The sequence below is a fragment of the Macrobrachium rosenbergii genome, chromosome 23, assembly GCF_040412425.1.
Source record: "Macrobrachium rosenbergii isolate ZJJX-2024 chromosome 23, ASM4041242v1, whole genome shotgun sequence".
NCBI classification, from domain to species: domain Eukaryota; kingdom Metazoa; phylum Arthropoda; class Malacostraca; order Decapoda; family Palaemonidae; genus Macrobrachium; species Macrobrachium rosenbergii.
In genome coordinates, this window is record NC_089763.1 from 53,379,916 (window position 1) to 53,400,980 (window position 21,065).

General features: G+C 48.2%; 2 protein-coding genes across 4 annotated transcripts in view; one reads left to right on the forward strand and one right to left on the reverse strand.

Annotated features, from left to right (window-relative positions):
• LOC136851636 (BTB/POZ domain-containing protein 6-like) overlaps positions 1-11,449 on the reverse strand; it is a 173,808-nt gene extending 162,359 nt beyond the window's left edge. The window contains exon 1 of one of the 2 annotated variants that reach the window (XM_067126032.1): positions 11,181-11,449. The gene's annotated coding sequence lies outside the window, so the exon portion shown is untranslated. The remainder of the gene's footprint in view (positions 1-11,180) is intronic. The other variant, XM_067126033.1, reaches the window with a different exon arrangement.
• Positions 11,450-14,861: 3,412 nt separating this feature from the next.
• LOC136851637 (major facilitator superfamily domain-containing protein 3-like) overlaps positions 14,862-21,065 on the forward strand; it is a 59,199-nt gene continuing 52,995 nt past the window's right edge. The window contains exon 1 of one of the 2 annotated variants that reach the window (XM_067126034.1): positions 14,862-15,153. The gene's annotated coding sequence lies outside the window, so the exon portion shown is untranslated. The remainder of the gene's footprint in view (positions 15,154-21,065) is intronic. The other variant, XM_067126035.1, reaches the window with a different exon arrangement.

Consider the following 21,065-nt stretch of genomic DNA (forward strand, 5'->3'; position numbering starts at 1 on the left):
TGGGGGAGAAGCGGTCCTGACCCGGGAATCTTCGCACTGATGAATCGGCACGAAGTTCTCCAAAAAACAAGGGCAATTGCAACTTGAAGAGGAAGACCCTCGCTGCTTCCAAAGCGTGAAACTCCTGTACCTCTCTCCTTGGAGGGAGACCTTGACAGGCCCCAAAAACACTCCTCAGCTACCTGGTTGTAATATGAAACAATTGGGGGACCGACACCCAAAGCACGCCATGCAGCCCAACTCCGAAGACAAATTCGTCGGAGCTCTCTGTCTGTCTCGCGCCTCTCGGAACAACCAAGAGGAAAAGAGAACAGGTGAGGAGAAACAGTACCCCTACCTGTCCTGCCAGTAAGACCAACAGGAGAGGCGGACCATGAGCGATTACTGCCACATGGGGAAGGACAGCACTTGTGCCGTGGCAAAGCGCTTTCCTGGGAAGAGCAGAAGGTTCACTTGAACAGAGCCGAGAACCCAATTCGGAAGAACTGTGTGGGGCCGAGCCAAGCTGCACCAAACTAAGCTGATCACGCGAACGCAATCCAGCTGGGTGGTATGCGGTGGATTGGGAGGCAGGTGGGGCGAGCCTAGCAGAGCCAAGCCAAGCCAGTCTCGCAAGCACGACCAGGGGCTGGGCGTGGTGAGCAAGCTGAGCAAGCCAAGCTGAACCGATTGCACGAACACAATGGGAACTGGGCAGGGCAGAACTCATCTGCCGTGAACTAGTGTTAATTTCCCAAACTCTAAACTCCTTCAAGGCCAAGGCCCCTCGAGAAGGTTTAAAGGGGAATTCTGTGTCTGCTATCCTGCATTGCTCAAAACCTAAGGTTCAAAACACGAGGATGAATCCCAGCCAAGCAACCGAAGCAGCTGGCGGGTAGTATCGAGACACCTGGGTGTCTCGGCACTTTCTCTCGTCAGGAGAGCACTCGTGATTCATACGATTCGAGCGACCCACTAGACTCTCAAAAACCGGGAGCGGCTGCTTTCGTTTCCTAAGAAATTGAAAAGAGTCAAGCACAGAACCAGTCTAAGACACAGATTTCTAAGACTGGCAATGAGGGCGCAGTCCCTGAAACACCAGGCCCCACAGGAGAATGTGAATCGGTTCCCGCCCAAGGGCGGGAAGAGCCAACGAGAGATACTTTTCTCCCGGAAGAGAGTCAGTCCCTTAGAAGTCCCAATCTCCAACCCACACTGGAGCGTCGCGAGAGGGCCTAGATGGACTTACTCGTCTGGGCGAGTGACTGTCTTGATGATTAGGGGACAGCCTCCTCACAGCTGGGTAGCTTCCGAAGGAGAAGGGGAAGAAGAGGCAGCAGACGAAGACGATGACACCTTCTGCGATCTCTTCTTTGACTTCTTCTTCGCCATCTTCCTCAGGATCGAGGCCAGGTCCCCAAACCATGCAGGAGCAGATGAAGACTCAGAAGCAACCAGGGGGGCCACAGCAGCAGGCGCAACCCGGGCAGCGTAGACAGTGCTCGGGCCACCAGTTGGCAGGGCAGATACATTAGCGCAGCAGTCAGGAATGTCCAGGGGAGGAGCCAGAGTTGAAGGCATGGGTGGCAAGTGAGCAGCCAGGCCAGGCCGACCCAGGGCCGAAGGCATGGGTGGCACGTCAGCAGCCAGGCCGGGCTGAGATACTGGGAAGCGAGGAGTCGGGACCATTGCCATGAACGAGCCAGGGTCAGCAACTGGAGCAGGCAAAGATACGTATGGCACCGACGACGTCACCATATACGGAGGACCAGGGCAAGATGGCGGGGCTAGGAACCCAGGGGGCAGTGGTAGAGGGTGGTGAGTGGCAGGGGCAGCCGAGACCTGGGTGTCAAGATGCGAAGCCACCGTCACAGGTAGCTTCCCAAATGCTGACATGGTGACAGTGGTGGTGATGGAAGCAGTAGCCAAGTGGGTTGTCACTGGAGCGCCAGACAAGTGGGACACCAGGCCCTCCAGTGATGGAATGCCAGGTAGACCCAAGTGTAGTCAGGCTGAAGATAAGTCCGATACCTGGTCCATGGAAGGCACTTCCACCCCCACACCTGAGGATACAATCGGGTCTAAATGGGAAGCCTCCACTCGCTCCGGGGGGAAAAAATTCGCCCCCAGAGCAAGGAAAAGCCCCAGAGAGGATATCCTGAGCAACCACTCCCCCACGCCCTTCCACACCCGATGAAACAAACGAAGAAGGGGAGGGAGAGTCCTCACCCGAGGGAGAGGGAGCAAGCAGGGGAAGTCTCCCAGAAGGGAGGAACGATCCCGATGGATTAACCACCACTGGAGTCGTCGGGGGCGTGTTACCCTTGGACGATTCCTTGACAGGCTTCCGACGGTAGCGTCTCCTCCCTTTGAACCTCTCCCATTGCTCGGGAGGCCAGGCACAACACTCACTACAAGGAGCATCACGCGAACACACACATCCCCTGCAAGCTGTCGACGCTAGATCAAAAAGTATTACATCTTTTGCCTCCCACCCCAGGACACACGCACTGGGGATAGGAGGGCTTAGAAGGCTAATCAAAATTCATTATGAAGCAATAGCAAGGAAAAATCCCACCGGGAAATTTGAAGGGAAGTCAGGCAGAGAGCAAAGAACAACGTCCTCATTCTACGACGGCCGAAAGCAAAATCGCATTTTTTAAAAGTAAAATGCATTTTTCCTAACATACAAACCCGAGGTCCTTTACTTATATGGGGGGTTACTTTCGGAGAAAGCTGGACTGGCCGCTAAAGACTTAACAAGGCGGTGCGGTAGTACCACTACCAGCCGGGTAGTTGGGTGGTTGTAGTGGGGGACCCACTGTACCCCCCGCCCAGCGCCACGCATTCACTTTGCTTTCTAGCCTAGGGCAGATTGTGGGGAGGCTGAGGTGAGTAACCTGAGTAAAGGACCTCCAGTTTGTATGTTAGGAAAAATGCATTTTACTTTTAAAAAATGTGATTTGTTCCTACACAAATACAAACCCTTGGTCCTTTACTTATATGAGGACTCATGATTCGGTGGGAGGAATCTGAGTTTAGGTCTCTGAACGACTGGAAGTTGAACCACACCTTTTGTCCTCCTGGGGTAAGAGCCAGGAGGACATAGCCACCGGACCGTGACCACTGTTATGTGAACTGAAGTGTCACGAACCAGTCTACTAGACCACCACTGCTGTGACAAAGTTACGGTATGTAAGCGAACACACAGCAAGGTAAAAGAGAGAGAGAGAACCTTCCCCAGTCACAGAAGAGGTGATCTAAGGACGTCAGGGACTAAGGACCAAAATGAAGAATGGGTTTGGTAATTAGCCCGCAACCCCTTCCCCACCTTGTATGTAAGGGAGGGAGGGGACATTACATCTAATGTGTACCTGAAAGGCAACAAAGATTAGGATACTCAAGTCATGAAACTCACCAGCGTCTGACGTCTGGTTCAGCTTGTATGGCCCAAACTCTCTGCCTGAAGGAAGAAGCCAGATGAAGGGGAGGAAGAGAGAGCCAGTCATTCACCTTTCACACCCAATCATGCACGTACAACAGACGAGACACAGCACTGTCCTGTACAGGAGATGGGTAAGTTACACAGCTTGTTGAGCAGCCACCACTGGTCCCAAGAAGATATCCAAGGACCTATGGGTAACGTCCCGTAGGTAAAAAGAGGAGAATGTGGTCTGGTGTGACCACACCCCCGCCCTTAGTACCTGCTGAACCGATAGATTCTTCTTGAATGCCAAAGTAGGCGCAATCCCTCTGATTTCGTGAGCGCGTGGACTCAGAGCGTTGGCGTTGTCCTCTCTAGCTGCAGCATACGCCTTCTTGATAACCTCACAAACCCAGAAGGAAATCATGTTCTTGGGCACCTTCTTAGGGATCCTGATGATAGTGAAGAGTCGTCGACACTCAGGCCTGAGATGCCGAGTTCTCCTCAGATAGCGCCATAGCGCCCATACAGGACAGAGCAGCATCTCGTCAGGGTCATCATTAACGAAGCCACCCAGGGATGGGACCGTGAAAGACTCAAATCGAGCGTCAGGGACCGCTGGATTCTGTCTTCACTATGAACTCTGGGACAAACTCGAGCGTCACCGATGCCCATCCCCTTAAGTGTTTGACTGCAAAAGAAAGTCCCTGTAGTTCACTAATCCTCTTCGCCGATGCCAGGGCAAGCAAGAACACAGTCTTAAGAGTAAAATCCCTGTCTGTGGCTTCTCGTAGTGGCTCGTATGGGGCACGAGTCAGGCTCCACAAAACGAGAGACACATTCCACTCAGGGGGCTTGAGTTCCCTGGGAGGGCAAGACCGTTCGAAGCGCCTCATCAGCAACGATATCTCCAGGGAGGACAAGATATCAATGCCTTTCAATTTCAGGACCAGTGCTAAAGCAGCTCTGTATCCTTTTACTGCTGAAACTGATAGGAGCTTCTCTTGACGAAGATAGACGAGAAAGTCCGCTACCTGCTGAAGAGTGGCTCCGACCGCAGAATAACCCCGTCTACGACACCAACCACAGAAGACGGTCCACTTTCCCTAGTAAACTGCTGCAGAAGACTTCCTGAGGTATTCTGCCATCTCTGTCGCTGCTCAGCGAGAAAAGCCTCTCGCTCGCACGAGATGGTGGATAACCTTTAGGCAAGAAGTGACAGGGAGGCCACGGCCTGGTGGTACTGTTCTACATGCGGCTGACGTAGAAGGTTGTGCCAGAGGGGAAGCTCTCTCGGTGTCTCGGAAAGCAGAGCCAGCAGGTCTGGATACCAAGAAGCCTCAGGTCACTTGGGAGCCACCAGGATCATTCATAGATTTGTCGACACCAGGACTCAACTGAGAACTGGACAAATCAGACAGAACGGGGGAAAGGCATACACCTCGAGGTTGTCCCACGAGTGTTGGAAGGCGTCTTCAGCTGCCCATGGGTCTGTTATGATGGAGAAAAAGGTTGGAAGTTTCCTGTTGTACCAGGTGGCGAACAAATCCACTACTGGACGCCCCCACAGGTCGAAGAGCCTGTCCACCACACTCTGGTAAAGGGACCACTCAGATCCCCACCACCTGATCCCAACGGCTGACAGCTCCACAGAGTGGGCTACTGCCCACTCGTGCACCTGCACCGTCAACATGTGGAGAGCTCGGGAGACAAGTCCCCCTTGCTTGTTGATGTATGCCACTACGGTTGTGTTGTCGCTCATCAACACCACCGAGTGTCCCATCAAACAGTCCTGGAAATACTGAAGGGCTAAGAAAGCTGCCTTCATCTCCAGGACGTTAATGTGAAGGTGCTTGTTGTGATGGTCCCACACGCCTGAAGTCAGCAACTCCAGGTGTGCACCCCAGCTCTCCTTCGATGCATCAGTGAAGAGCAGCACGCCCAGAGGCCGAGAGGGCAGGTGTGTCCCTATGCAGAGGTTCCTGTCGTCCAACTACCAGTCGAGATCGTCCCACACCTCCTGAGAGATGGGTACGAGAACCAACTGGGGCTCCCGAGACTGATCCCAGAAGTCCCTCAGTCTTCACTGGAGAGACCGAAGGTGGAGCCGACTGTGCGGTATGAGCTTCTCCAATGACGACAGGTGACCGATCACAACTTGCCACTGCTGAGCTGGTTGTTCCTGCCTCGACAGGAACTGCATTGCCACCTTCCTGAACGTGCTGATGCGAGCCTTTGAGGGACAGACTCTGCCTGCTGCCATACTGATCAGCATGCCCAGATGCTGAGTCCTCAGTTTGGGAATGAGATCCGACTTCCCGAAGTTGATCACAATACCCAGCTCGCGACATCTCGAGGAGGCGAACTCTGTCCTGAAGCAATTGCAAGCGTGAGCTTGACAGGACTAACCAATCATCGAGATACCTCAGAAGACGTATCCCATGTGAATGGGCCCAAACTGACACCATGGTGAACACTCGCGTGAATACCTGTGGAGCGGTCGACAGCCCGAAACAGTACCCTGAATTGGTAGACCACTCCTCCGAGGACAAAGCAAAGGTACCGATGAGAGGATGGATGAACCGGTACCTGGAAGTACGCGTCCATCAAGTCCACTGTCAGCATGAAGTTGTCCTCCCTGATGGCTGAGAGCACCGTGCGCACTGTTTCCATCTTGAACCGAGTCTGGCGAACGAAACGATTCGGGGGGAGAGGTCGATTACTGGCCTCCACCCACCGGAAGCTTTCTCCACTAGAAAGATCCTGCTGTAGAAGCCAGGAGATCGATCCTCGACGACTTCGATGGCTCCCTTGCTCAACAAAGTTTCGACCTCCTAAGTAGGGCCCTCTCTTCTGGGGGTCTTGAAGGTAAGAGAGGAACTGGACCGGTATGTCGGTGAGGGGAGGTGGCGACTCGAAGAGTAGAGAATAGCCCTCCTGAAGGACATTCACTACCCAGGTCTCCGCTCCGTATCGCTGCCAAGTTGCCCAGTGGTATGATAGGCACCTCCCCCACTGACGGCAGCATCTGAGGGGGCTCGCCGTCCCTAGTGAGCTCCTCCCCTCTTCCTCTTTGCCTTACCTTTCCTCTTGGGGGGGGGACAGATTGGCGAAAGGGACCCTGCGGTTCCTTCCGTGGGGGAGAAGAAGAGGTCTGGACTCTTCCTCGAGCGCCCATCAAAGCACCAGACTTCTTCAGGGCTGAGGTGCTAGCCTGGCTCACGGTCCGGGCCGCAGGGATGAGAAGGCTGTGCGACACCTTTCGTCGCTGCCTGGTGGACAAGACGGTCACGTTCGTCGACCTTCCTCTTGTCCACCGCAGCATCCACTTCTCCTCTGAGGAAGAGGGAGGTGGTGTTCAGAATTGGTCTGTTGCGCAGGGAGACTGCAGCTTCAGCGCCCACCGATCAGTAGATTCGGGACAACACCGCATCCCATCTCTTCAGTACCAGGTTTGCCCACTTTGCTGTCTGGTGGGCTATAAAAGAGATGGCCTTTCCACCCAACTGGCAAAGACTCCTGAAGATCGGGTCTTCGTTCTGAGAGCCAGACGAAGACGCGATCCTCGACAACGCGAAGGCCCAGTTGTCGAGCCAGGAGATCGCCTGGAGAGCAGATAAAGCTGTCCCCTTCAGGGTATTCAACTCAGCTTGCGTGAGGAGTGCAGGCTCCCCAGTTAGCTGACCTGAAGTGGTACCAGGAGCTAGACGAGCTAGGCCCGGTTCCACTACCTTCTGCTGCAGTGTTCCCTCCGAGGACGTGTAGTATTTCTTCTGTCTCGGTAGAGGGGGAGGTAATAGCTTGGTGGAGCGAGTCGAGCAAGGCGAAGACGTTGGTCCAGAGACCAAGTCGTTCACCTGCTTGAGGACACTGTCCGCCAAGGGTGACCATGGTAGTCCAAGGGGGGGTTTTGGCTCCTTCTTGCAAGTGTAAAACTCCTCCAACTGGACGACCGTTCTTCCATGGGAGTTGGAAGTGGTTCCTCCAGACCGTTGTGCTGACCAATCAGCGCAACAACCTCAACAAATGCTCTCTGCATTTCTGGAGCGTCCGGATCTCTTGGAAGAGGACCTTCCAAGAGATGGTCTTCCAGAAAGGTCCCTCCCACAGGAGAGCCCGAGACAGACCCCGTATCTCTGCTCCTTACAACAGAGGCATATGACCTCTCACTCGGTTGGAGTGAGGAAGGACCAGATGTCTCTGATGCTGATTGCACAAGAGCCTCAGCTCCAGCAATCCTACCGACCCGCCCGTCTCCTCCTGGAGAATCCCGAGGAAGTTGAGGGGGTGGGAGAGGCAGAGTGAACACTACCATCGCGTCCACTGGTATAACCAGTGGAAGCCACGGACCCCTCACGATCTCCAACCCACACTGGAGCATCGCGAGAGAGCCTAGACGGACTTACTTGTCTGGGCGAGCGACCGTCTTGACGATCAGGGGACAGCCTCCTCACAGCCGATCCACGCTCCGACTTTGGGTGGTCCTCCACACTGGAGCTTGTAGAGGAGACCAACGCAGGGGCGTGGACTGCTGATTGGAGACCGCTGTCCCTAACGTCCGGGTGTGTTCTAGCCTTCTTCGATGCCGAAGTAGTTGAAGAAGGTTGCGGGGACCTCTTCTTGGTTCCTCCCGACGCCTTCGCAGCACAGACGTCCATGGTCACCTTCTCCAACGATCCTTTGTCCGACTTGGAAGAGGATGACGGTTTAGGCAGAAGAGAAGCCCGAAGGCTTTTCCCCTCTCTTGTTCCGTGCCCAAGCTCGTTACAGGAGAGGAGCAGCTCGAGGCCGCACAATCTCCCTTAGGCGACCGTGCCTTCAGCGACGCTCACTTACGAGGGTCTTCTTGGGGGGGGGGAGGATCCACCTTCCCCTTCTTAGACCGACTGGTCGTAGAAGAGGGGGGTGAAGAGGCAGACAAAGACGATGACGACGACGAAGTAGAAGATGAAGATGTAGACAGCTGGCGTGTCCGCTTCTTCTTCTTCTTGATAAGCGACAACACAACATCCCCCAACCTACAGAAGACAGACCAGGGGTCGACGGGGTTGGGGGCAGCAACAGCAGATGACACAAGAGCGAGATGACTGGCTGGAGACCCATGCCGTAAAGTGGTAGTAGGCATCACAGAGGCAGATGCAGGCAACGATGTAAGGAACGTCTGCATGACAGGCACAGGCAATGGTGGAAGTGTGGTGGGAGGCGTGGGAGCGTAGCCAGTCGGGGGTGGGGTAAGCGAGCAGACCGGCCCAGCCACCGTCGACACGGAGACGGCTGGAGTAGGGATTGCACCATATGCATGGTGCATTCCGATGGTAGTCATCGCGCTCTCCGGCAGCACAGCGGTGACGGTAGTGGTGGTTAGAGCGTCGACCGTGTGGGTAGTGGGAGGAGGGAGGAGTAATCCCGCTCGCGCAGCACTGTTGATGCGTGCGAGGAGTGATGGTATATCAGGTGTACCAACCATCCAGAGCAACTCCCACGCCTGACTCAAACCAGGCACGGATGCCAACCCTGCGGAAGACAAAGACAGGTAGGGGGCCCCCCCACTAACCCAGGGATCAGCTACTCTGGGTGAGGAGAGAACTAAGAGGAGTGTAGCCTAGGTCCACCAATCTTGCCTCCTCTGTGACTGTGGATGCTGACACAGGGAACAGCGAGACAGACTCAGAACTAAGAAAATCGGCAGCAAGGGAAGGCCCCCGGGGCTTAGATGCAACTGCGAAGGATTTGCAACCGACGGAGTCAAAGGTGCCGAAGACAGCACCTCCAACGCCTTGGTCTCCTTATGCTTGTATCTAGGCCTCCAAGAATACCTATCCCACTGCTCAGGGGACCAAAGCCAACACTCATCACTAGGTTCGTCTACAGTACAATCAGAAGGGTATTTACCCCCTTTCCTACACTTTAGGCAAAAGGAGTGAGGATCCGAGTCTGTGCTACAGCGGAAGGCGCCACACTTTTTATCCTTACCAGGACATACCAGGTGCACAGGCTTATCAGAGTCATGGGTTTGTGATAACTCATCGATCATCACAAACACGCATAATTATACTCAAGAAAAAACAAACAGGAACAAACACACCATGAAAAGGTGCAGCTTTAGCTTCCAGGAAGGTCTGAGCAGAGAGCCAGGAAAACACGTCCGCATCAGACAAGGCCAGAAAGTAAAGTGAATGAGTGACACCGGGCAGGGGGTACTGTGGGTCCCCCACTGTAACCACCCAACTATCCGGCCGGTAGTTATACTACCAAACTGCCATGTTAAGTCTTTAGCGGCCAGTCCAGCTTTCGCCGAAAGTAACCCCCCATATAAGTAAAGGACCAAGGGTTTGCATTTGTGTAGGAACAATTGGAATGTTTACATCCAGGCAGGCGGTACTCCCGCCTCCCGGACGGTAGTTAACTGCCTAACCAGCTTGTTCGAAAGTTCAACGGCTGTTTCCAGCCTACACTGAAAGTAATTCCTAATGTAAAGGGCCGAGGGTTTGTATATCATGTCGGAACAAACCCCAATTCCCAACGGGTCCCCTTTACCATCGACTACAGTTCTGAGATAATTTACAGCTTAATTACAGCCAAGCAACAAAATATTACTTTAATTCTTGTTCAGCAGGTAAAGCACTATAGAAATACTTCAACTGCCATAGTCTAGCTCACCACAGACAGCCGGCTTAGATCTACCTAAAGGGCTACTGGAAGAGAAGCATTACCACTCGGTTACACCCCTCTAAATACGCCCTCGGCCGTCAAACCCAAGAGACAGACGCAGGGGAACAACAGCTTATGCAAGGCTATCACAAATCGTGGGTTTGTATTAATAAATATCAAACACACGTAATATATACACAAAAATACAGAAAGATCTCACCGGGATAACATGCTGCAACGAATGATAACCGAAAACAAACAGGAATGTTTACATCTGGGCAGGCAGGTATTCCCGCCTATCTAGCAGTAGTTACTGCCTAACCACCTTGTTCAAGAGTTTAACGGCCATGTGAGTAACTCCGGTAGATCTAAGTACTGTAGTAGCTCCACGGCAGTGATTTCTTTCTAACTTGACTTTTTCTACAGTTTTTTGTTGCTAATTATGGATTTACCTTCAATTTTTGTCACACGAATGTAATTAACTCCTGAAGTCCATCCAACAAGGGGTTTCCATACGCATTCTTCACGAGACAGAGCATGGATACGTTTGTTTCAAACGGTTCATATCCCATCCGGCAAGTGCAATAACTTGTTAATGTATGGGCACCGTCCCCCCGGCCCCCATGCCACTACTAAACATGGTGAAGGGACATTCCATTTGGCCAACAACAAACAAATGCACCGCCAATATCAGAAACCCTAAAAGTGTAGAAAAAACCCAGCTTCCAAGGTAAAAACAGGCGTGGAGCTAATACTTAATATTACCATAATTCCTAATGTAAAGGACCGACGTTTGTATATCATGTCGGAAGAAATCAATTTCCAAGGTAATAGTCTGTGTGGAGTTACCCTGTAGTTTTACCAAAAACTGACTATTGACGGAAGGGAGTGAGGGGTATTCCCCTCTGCTCCCCACGCCCCCTGCCATTAGCCCCAGTTGGGGTTATGACCATATTACTAGGCTAAGTTCATGGGCCATTAGCCTACAGATAGTCTATATAATGCAATGGTTGGTACTTCCGCAAGAAAAAAGGATATAACGGGTGGTTTCCACCAACAATATTCGTTAATATGCATAAAACACAAGATAATCAATCTGGAAAATATATATAGCTTAAGTATTTACCTTAGTATGACGATATCAAAATATCAACGATCAACCAGCGTCGTTCCTACAGGGATTTGCTCTCTTCGGTTTTGTGTTGACCACTAACTATTAGTAGTTGTAGTAGGAGGAGTTTTCTTTTGAAACGGATCCCTTGCTCATTCTATTATTCGTTTGTTTGTGCTTGTTTAAGTTTATTGTCTCTGTAATACCATAGGCTAAATTTTTCATAAATTCGTTGCGAGTTCCAATTTCTCAAAGTTATTGACAGGATAGTTGTAGTAAGAGGCAACATTTCCTCTGTAACGGCTCGTGTGGCTTAATTTTTTTTGCAATGGTTTCCGTTTTTTGTTATTTCCTTTGTATTACAGTTATTAAACGAATCCACTGTGTTTTCATTTGGGTTCTTTCTGATTTTGTTGATATTTCTTAAAAGCAAGACAGCTGTTGGCTATGATGATATCTTATTCCCCTGATATGTTCTGTCACAAAGATTCATTTTCTTTGTAGGCATTCTAGTGCAGTGGAGAGTTTTTTTTTTTTTTTTAATGCACTACTTGCGTCTTCAGGACTTAAAAATTTTTTTTCTTCCTCTTTCAATATTTTGTTTTCATTATGTACTAGAGTATGAGACCTAAATGTGCTTCTGTGTTACTTTTTTTGCATTATCACAAGCCTTTTCATTATTATTATTATTATTATTATTATTATTATTATTATTATTATTATTATTATTATTATTATTATTATTATTATTATTCTTTCGGATGAAGACCCTCTTTCAAACAGACTCCATTAAAAAAATTGCCGTCTTTATGCCGTTGAGTTTGTTTATCAATCTCCCGAATGAGTTTCTTTGCAGTAGCAGGTGAATTATACAATAGGTATACAAAGTTCGTTTATTCCTTGGCGTTCCCGATGTTCTCTCTACCATTTACATAAAGACGAATGAAGCCATGGGTACAATTATGTCACATTTTATACCCGCCAGCAGGTTAACAGAGATTTTAGGCATTTTTTGGTTGGCTGTCGAAACCATGTAGGGGTAGGGGACGGGTTCTTCCTATTGGTTAGGAGCCGAATGATCCATTCAGGAGATTTTGGCCGAGCGCTGAAGGTGCTGATTGGCCAGGTGTCAGGCCCCGGGAGTTCTGATCGAAGGGCATGCTGCCTTACAGTAGCTGCCAGCTGAGACATTATCTCAGGGGTGCTCCTTGCCGTTTTCCTGATGGTGGTAGGGAGAAGAAGGGTCTACTGGATCACGTTCAGGAAGAGTTGCCAGTGGGGGATGGCGAGAGTCTCCTTATATAGGAGGCAGGGATGGTTGATGTCGCCGTCCAGGATGATGATTGTCGTGAAAAAATTGGATCTGTTTTTTCCCGACAATCCTTCACAACGTTCAGGATATGGAACAGAAAGGGGAAGCGGGGGCGAGTTCGTGGTTCTCATTTGTCTCTAAATGTGTTCGAGAAGTGTTAGTGTCAGCCAGGCAGGTTGCTTGTATAAGTAATATCTTGAGTATTAGAATGTGTCTCTTTTAAGCGTTTCAAATGTAATTTTTGATAAATTAACCAATGTAAATAATTTGATTAGCAATATGAGGTGTCAATGGACCATGCAGAGGTGCGCTCCGTCTTTTATCGGGGAGTCGGGGACACCACGACAAGCAACAGGAATGAGTCTCGTACACCTCGCAATTTGTCAACCAAGAGCTGGTTCATATGGTGTGCTTATGTAATATCTTTGTATTTTTGTCATCCGCGTCTTGACGTGGTTAAAGTTTATCCAAGGCATTGCTTAATGAGATAGAAGTAACGTAAATATATAACTGTAGCCTTTTTGGGTCGATGTCGCGAAATTTTCTTGTATTTGAATTGAATACTTTGTTGTGGACCTAGTGGTCCGTTGATTCAGTGTTTGTTACATTTAAATAGTCTAATTTTGTAATATAACAATAAAAAACCCTTCGGCCAGATTATCGTGAGTCAACTAACATCTCAATTCAGAACTAGTGCGTCAGAGCTAAAATTTCGGACAATGGTAACGACCATCTCCGCCTCCAATATAAGGAGGCCCTCGCTATCCTCGGTGTAAACCGTTGCTAAACATGACCGAGGAGACCCTTCTTCTCCCTGTCTCAATCAGGAGAACAAGGCACACACCAGGGATAACCCTTCAGCTGCTCACTGCTTCAAGGCAGCATGCCCTGAGAGCCTAACTCATTCCGCTTCCATCCAATAGGAAGGGCTCCCCCACCCCCAAGTTTCGACAGCCAACTAAAAAAAACACACACACGTTTAAAATGTCAGTAAGCACTCTTGCGGGTAACAATGTGACATAATTGTATTCCTGGCTTTGTTTCGGCTTCCTGTAAATTGCAGAGAAATACCAAAACTTCAAGGAATAAATGAACTTTAGACAGCTGTAATATAATTTACCTGCTACCATAAACTCAAATGGGAGATGGAAAAACTGCAATATGAACTCAACAACATCCAGATGGCCATTTTTGTTATAATAATAATAATAATAATAATAATAATAATAATAATAATAATAATAATAATAATAATAATAATAATTATTATTATTATTATTATTATTATTATTATTATTATTATTGTTGTTGTTGTTGTTATGTTGTTGTTTTGTTAAAGAGAATGGCAGCATCAGGGGAGTTGATTTTATATGTGGTCTTCTCAATTCTTCTTATTATTTTCTTCTCGTCAGGGCTGATATTTGCTAATAACTGGCCGATGTTCATAGTCTGGGTAAAGAACAGATTTCTTGAAATGTTACTTTTATTGCATAAAAGAAATGAAAGTTAAAAGTGGCGTTTGGTCGCCTGATTTCCGGAAACTCTACGGTGACCAAACGCCACTTTTAACTTCCATTTCTGTTATCTAATAAATATATAAAATTAATATTTCTAGAAACCAATTCCTTGTCCAGGCTACGAACATCGGCCAGCTATTAGCAAATATCAGCCCTGACGAGAAAAAATAATAAAAAGAATTGAGAAGACCACATATAAAATCAATTCCACTGATGCTGCCATTCTCTTTAACAAAACATGCTTGAAAGAGGGTCTGTTATCTTCATATATTATTATTATTATTATTATTATTATTATTATTATTATTATTATTATTATTATTATTATTATTATTATTATTATTATTATTATTATTATTATTATTATTATTAACGAGATGATGCACTTAAAAACATACAGGGTCCATATAATTGATAATGCCGTAACGTTTCAACTATCTTTAGTGATCTCTCGAGTCATTTTCAAGCTGTTGTAAGAAAAAGTTGTGAAACTGCATACAGAATGAATTAACATAATATTATTAAGATAAGATTCCATAGGTCTTTGAAAATACACAAATTCATGCAAACTAACATAATTAAAAACAATTAAAAATTTCGAAACGTACGAACATTGAGAAACAAAAATAATCAAAATGTGAGTGAAAATCAAGGTCTATCTAGATTTAAACTAGGTTTATTTTTTTAGTTGGGTGTAATAAGTTCGTCAGTGTTTTTCCGACAGGGGATAGTTATTTTTTGCCAAGTATATTAATAAATACATAAATATACTAAGAAGAGTACTAGTTAGAAGATGAGGTAATCAAGAGGGAAGATTAAAATGTGAAATGAAAGCTTGATTAGTGCTCGTCATGGTTGTGTTATGAAAACGAAGCACATAAAGGAAAGAAGAAGAATCCACGGAGAGGGCAAAATTGTGAATTGTCAACAAACCGTCCGGGCTTTAGGGTATGATCGGCGTTATTTTCACAGTCCAATGACATTTATAGAAATATACCGACTTAGATGCATTTTTGTGGACTGAAAATCCCAGCCGTGTTGTCTCATGAAGGTCCCCAATGCTGTCAGAAGTCAACGCAGCCTAGGCTAATTTAGCTGAGATGTTATAGGCTAGAAGGCTTAACAAAGCATATTCTTTTTTCGTGAATCGTAATTTAAGGTACGTATTGTATTACCCAACAATAAGTTTCCATAATTCGCTTTGCCTAAGTGACAACTATTTTTTACTAGCGTATGATAGCGTAGCCGAAAGGGATAGTGGCAGGAATTTTGAAATTGTAAGCTGTCTTCCATCATCATTGTTCTTTCAATAGGCTATCCTTTAAACAATGGTTGGTGGGGGACTACAGTCAGGAACTATGGTAATTAAAAGTGCATAAGAGTTGCTCACCCTTGGCTAATTCCACTGGTTGTGGGCAGCTTAAAAGCAGATCAGAGACATGTTTCAGCAGAGATACATTCCTGACTAGGCTAAATCTCATAACCCAACATTGTGTCAAAATTCTGTCACAAAATAACATGAACAGAGCAATAAGAAAACTTGCCCATGGTAATTATAAACACATTCAGTAATAATTACAGTAACAAACTGAGACATGGGCTGTAATCAACACCAAACCTACTATATAAACAAAGAAGTGCTCTAAGTTAAGCAAAGATCAGTGAACCTCTTAGCAAAATATTAAATACCTAAGGCATGATCATTTTAAAATACCAAAGCAAAATTGGGATAATGAGGACTAAATGGGAATGAAGGAATATGTTAGACGAACAGAACAGCTTTTCAAAATGAAACGGAGACTTGCAAGGGACAGAAGTAATAGAAAGACACTCACTGGGAAGTTTAAAAAAGTGGCACTTGTTATATTTAATAGCTAAGGAATATACAGATTATAATCATTAAGGTGAAACCACCACCAGTATTAAGACGTTAAATATTGCATAATAGTGGCTGAAATAAAAGTTATTTAAAGAAAAGCAATATATGATGAAGTTCTGGGAAGCAAAGTCAGTGGGTTTGTTCAGACAACAGGCTCACTTTGTATGTCAAGTTCCCGATGATAGCAGGGACTTCAGAACACAAATGGATCTAGAAAGGGAGATGATGCACTTGCAGGTAGTTCTAAAGCAATGACTTTTAGTGCCAAAACAAAATTCAGGTATTTTATTGAAATGAATGTCTCTTTATGCAGAAATACAAACCATTGCCTTTCATACATGAGTATGTCTCATTGAGACTGGAAATGGTCCTTTAAACTTGGTGGGCTTGGGAGTTGGGGTTGCCTCCCACTTGGCATTTTTTCTTTGGGCTTTTTTGAATAAATGCAGCTTGGGGAAAGTTGAGAGAGGTGGCAGGGGTAGTGTGACAAAAGAATACCAAATAAACTAAGGTAGAACTATAGGGTAGCTCTGCGTCGCCGATGGCACTATAACTTGACTCTTTCTATGGTTTTTTGGTTGTTAATTATGAATTTGTCTTTCATTATTGGCGCTCGAGTCTAATTAACCTGTAATTAACCCCTGAAGTCCATCCAACAAGGGGTTTCCATCCCGATCTTCACAAGACAGAGCACGGGTACATCTGTTTCGAACGGTTCATATCCTGTCTGGCAAGTGCAATAACTTGTTAACGTATGGGTACCCAACCCCCCCTGGGCCAGTACTAAACACGGCGAAGGGACATTCCATTTGGCTGACAACAAACAGATGCACCGCCAGTATCAGAACCCCTAAAAGTGTAGAAAAAACTAGTTGAAAAGGTAAAAACAGGCACGGAGCAAATATATAGAATTACCTAAACTAAAATAAAGATCTGTTGGGCATTAAGAAGGAAGGTGAATTTTGGGGATCTCATGGAATGAGCGGCTGGAAGCTTGTATGATAAGAGATCAAGATAGAGCTGGCATGAGCATGTAACAAGGATGAGTGAGGAGGATGGAGTGAAGAGGGCTTGGGTCCCAGTTATGGTGAGGAGATCAAGAGGGAGGTAAAGGATTAGATGGGGTGATGAAGTGGAGGAGTATTTAGAGGAGAGGGGTTTAGTGGAGGAAGGTGTTTTAGGTAGTTGGAGAAGATACATAATAGCAACTGCTCCTTACCACAGGGATAATGGTGGGTAGGAAAAAGGGTGAAATCAGCTGGGGGTTGGAGTTGGAGACTAGTTATCAATCTCTCCTTGTTGAATGAGTTTGTGCTGTAGACTTGGTTGAAGGTGGAAACAACTCGTTTCATGTTGTATTCCATCACTGAGGGCAACTCCATGCTTTTGGGAGGTCTGAAGGTTGCATATTTTCAGGTACCATCTATCAGTCCTCCAGGAAGTACCTCTGTTTCCTGTGATGAGGCAGTTTACAAGTCAAAGCTGTGTTTTGGATTAGCACAACACCTTAGGTGCTCACGAGTGTGTTCATCTTGGTGAACATTGTATGACATACAGTAAACCCTCCGTATTCTTGGGGGATGCGTACCACACTCCCCCGCGAATAGCTCAAATCCATGAATACTTAAAATCCCCTCCAAAAACACTTAGAACTGCCTATTTTAATAGTTCAGACACAAAAAAATCTAAAAAAAATGCTTATACTGTACCTGAGTTTGTTCCGACACGATATACAAACTGTTGGTCCTTGACATTTGGAATTACTTTCATTGTAGGCTGGAAACGGCCGTTAAACTCTTGAGCAAGGTGGTTGGGCAGTAACTGCCGCCAGGTAGGCAGGAATACCAGCATGCCCAGATGTAAACATTCCAGTTTGCTTTTGGCCGTCATGTGTTGCAGACGTGGTTTCGGATCTCTGCCTGACTGTCGTTAAGCTCTTATTATCCCGGTGGGATCTTAATGTATTTTTGTATATATTACGTGTGTTTGATATTTATTAATACAAACCCACGATTTGTGATAACCTTGCCTAAGCCGTTGTTCCCCTGCACTGTGTCTTGGGTTTGACGGCCAAGGGCATATTTAGAGAAGCGTAACCGAGTGGTAATGCCTCTCTTCCAGTAGCCCTTTATTTAGATACTGAAGGTGCTCCCCTGTACGTTCGGAGGTATTAGACTGGGACATAATATTTTCGCTCTCCTACATTGATCAGGACGTAAGAGTTTGCTTCCCTTCTTGAGCTACCACCCTCCGTGTACAAGGGCATGACTTCTTCCTCCCTACTTGTGCTGAGTGTTGTTTTCGCCGCCTGTGCTTAGAGGGTTGCGCAGGTGGTGGAAGGTTGCGGGTGTCGTGGTAGAGATCTGTCTCCTTCGCCCTCTTCACTTGCTCGTTGGGCGAAGGCTGTGATGGGGGGGTGGGCGACCTCTTCTAGGGTACCTCCTCTTGCTGTGCATGGCAGTTCCCCTCATAGCTAGAGGAGTCTCTCTCTCTGATAATCTTTGCTTTTTTTTTCAGGTTGACAGTGATCATCGCAGACACAGCAGTAGTTGGCTGGATATCTCAGGGGATATCTTGCATGAAGGAGTCCCGAAGTTCATTCAGTGTTGCTTTGGGATCGACCACAGTACCTGGTTAGATGACATAGTTCCACGTCAGGATCGTTCTGACTCTGTTCCCGCTGATGTGGATAGATTGCTGTCATTGCTGGCCTTCATGTATAATGTGGCACTGCCTCTGGCGTATCCGTGTTTCATCTGCTCCTGCTGTTTTCCTGCGTTATGCTCCTGTTAACTCGACGATAGTCTCTGGGCTGCTCTTCCTGGTCTCCTGCCGCAGCCATCCTGATCGTTCCTGTTGCTGCTGGTGACTTTCATGTGACGTTCCTGGCCGTTGCTGCAGCTTCTGCCTTCCGAACCGCTTCTGTAGCTCCTGCATTGGCTGTCCTGAACATGCCTGCTGCTTCTCCTGGTGGTCGTGCCTGGACCGCTTCCGCTGTGTTCCTGTCTAGCTGCCCTGGAGGTTACGATGTCCACCATCCTTTGGAAGATGTCGGCGTGAAGGTGAAGGAAGTCACCCCATGGAAGTGACGTTCCTGGCCGTTGCGGTAGTTCCTGCCTTCCGAACCACTGCCGTAGCTCCTGCATCGGCTGTCCTGATCGTGCCTGCTGCTTCTCCTGGTGGTCATGTCCTGGGCCACTTCCATTGTGTTCCTGGCTAGCTGCCCTGGAGGTTATGATGTTTCGTGTCCACCAGCCTGTAAAAGATGTTGGAGTGAAGGTGAAGGAAGTCACCCTGTGGAAGTAGCCGCTGTCTTCTTCAACTTGTCTTCGATTTTGTCTTCTGCTGCCTATTCCCTTCCTCTCCCGAGGTCCAAGGGGGTCCTGGAATCTGGACAGACCTCCATCGGCCGAAGGAGAGGAAGGCTGCTTCTTTACCCTTGATGCCCTTGGACGTCTAGGGACTGCCTCCTTCTGAGGAGGCAGTGGGTCTCTCATTCGCTCTTCCCGACCTTCCGGGTTAGGAAACCGATTCGCATACCCCTGGGTTTTGTGTTTTGGGAGCCGCAGGCGTGCAGACCTCAATTTGCGATTCCGTTCCCAGTCCTAGAATTTCCGCCTCTAAGATGGGGGCTGCTTCGGGTGCTCATTCGCGAGCCGCTCCGAGTGCTCGAGATTCTATGGAATATCGAGTACTGTATCCTGATCTGGTCTGAAGAGTACTCTCCCCGGCCCAGTTTGGGAGCAGTGCGAGAGAAAGGGCCAAGGCACCCAGGTGTCTCAGCTCTTCCTGCCAATACCACAAGTGCTCCCCAAGTGCTTACCAGTGCTCGGTCAGGTTCCCAGTCTGGTGTCTTGATCCTATTGGTTCGAACACCAGAAGAAGCAATCAAGAAATTCCCTTTGGGAGTCCTGCGGAATTTCTAAGGGACTGACTCTCTTCCGGGAGACAAGTTTCTCTCGTTGGCTCTTCCTGCCCTCGGGCGGGAACCAACTCACATTTTCCTGTGGGGTCTGGCGTTTTGGGAGCTGTGAGAGTGTGACCTCGAGAGATAGTGCCCTCATTGCCAGTCTTGGAAGTCTGCGTCTAAGACTGGTTCCATGTCTGGCTCTTTTCGATTTCTTAGGAAATCGAAAACAGCTGCTCCCGATTTTTGGAGTCTCGTGGGTCGCTCGAATTCTGAGAATCACGAGCGCTCTCCTGACGAGAGGCACAGGACGGGAGAAAGTGTTGAGACACTAGGTGTCTGGGTGCTGAGACGTCAGGTGTCTCGATACTGTCCACCAGCTGCTTCGGTTGCTTGGCCGGGCTTCATCCTTGTGTCTTGAACCTTAGGGTTCGAACATGCAGGATAGCAGACACAGAATTCCCCTTTGAACCTTCTTCTCGAAGGGCCTTGGCCTCGAAGGAGTTTAGAATTCGGGAAACTAGCGCTAGTTCACGGCAGGCGAGTTCCGTCCTGTCCAGTACCGATTGTGTGAACGGCTCGGTCAGCTTGCCCGCCCTGCCCAGCCCCTGATCACGCTTGCGAGACTGGCTTGGCTCGGCTCAGCTCACCCCGTTGGCGTGATCGGCTTGGTTTGGTGTGTCTCGGCTCAGCCCCATTCAGGTATTTCCGAATCGGGGTCTCAGCTCTGTTCGAGTGAACTTTTTCTTTTCCCAGGAAAGCCCTTTGGCACAGCTCAAGTGCTCTTCTTCCCCCGTGTGGCAGTAATCTCCTTTGGTTGATTATCGCTTATGGTCCGCATCTCCTGCTGGTCTTACTGGCAGGACAGGTAGGGTTACTCTTTCTCCTCACCTGTTCTCTTTTCCTCTCGGTTGTTCTGAGAGGCGCGAGATGGACAGAGAGAGCTCCAATGAACTTATCTTCGGAGTTCGGCTGCCTGGCATGTTTTGGGTGTTGGTCCCCAATTCTCTCGTAATACAACCAGGTAGCCGAGGAGGGTTTCGTGGGATATGTCAAGGTCTTCCTCCAAGGGGAGAGGTACAGGAGTTTCACTCTTCGGAAACAGCAAGGGTCTTCCTCTTCAAGTTGCGATCGCCCTTGTTTTTTCGGAGAACTTCGTCGCAGATTCGTCAGCGCGAGGATCCCCGGGACGGGACCATGGCTCCCTCAATGAATAATCTTCATCACTCGCAACCATTGCAGTTCTCGAGGGGCCGAGAGTGTCGGGGACCGCCGCGGTCTTGGC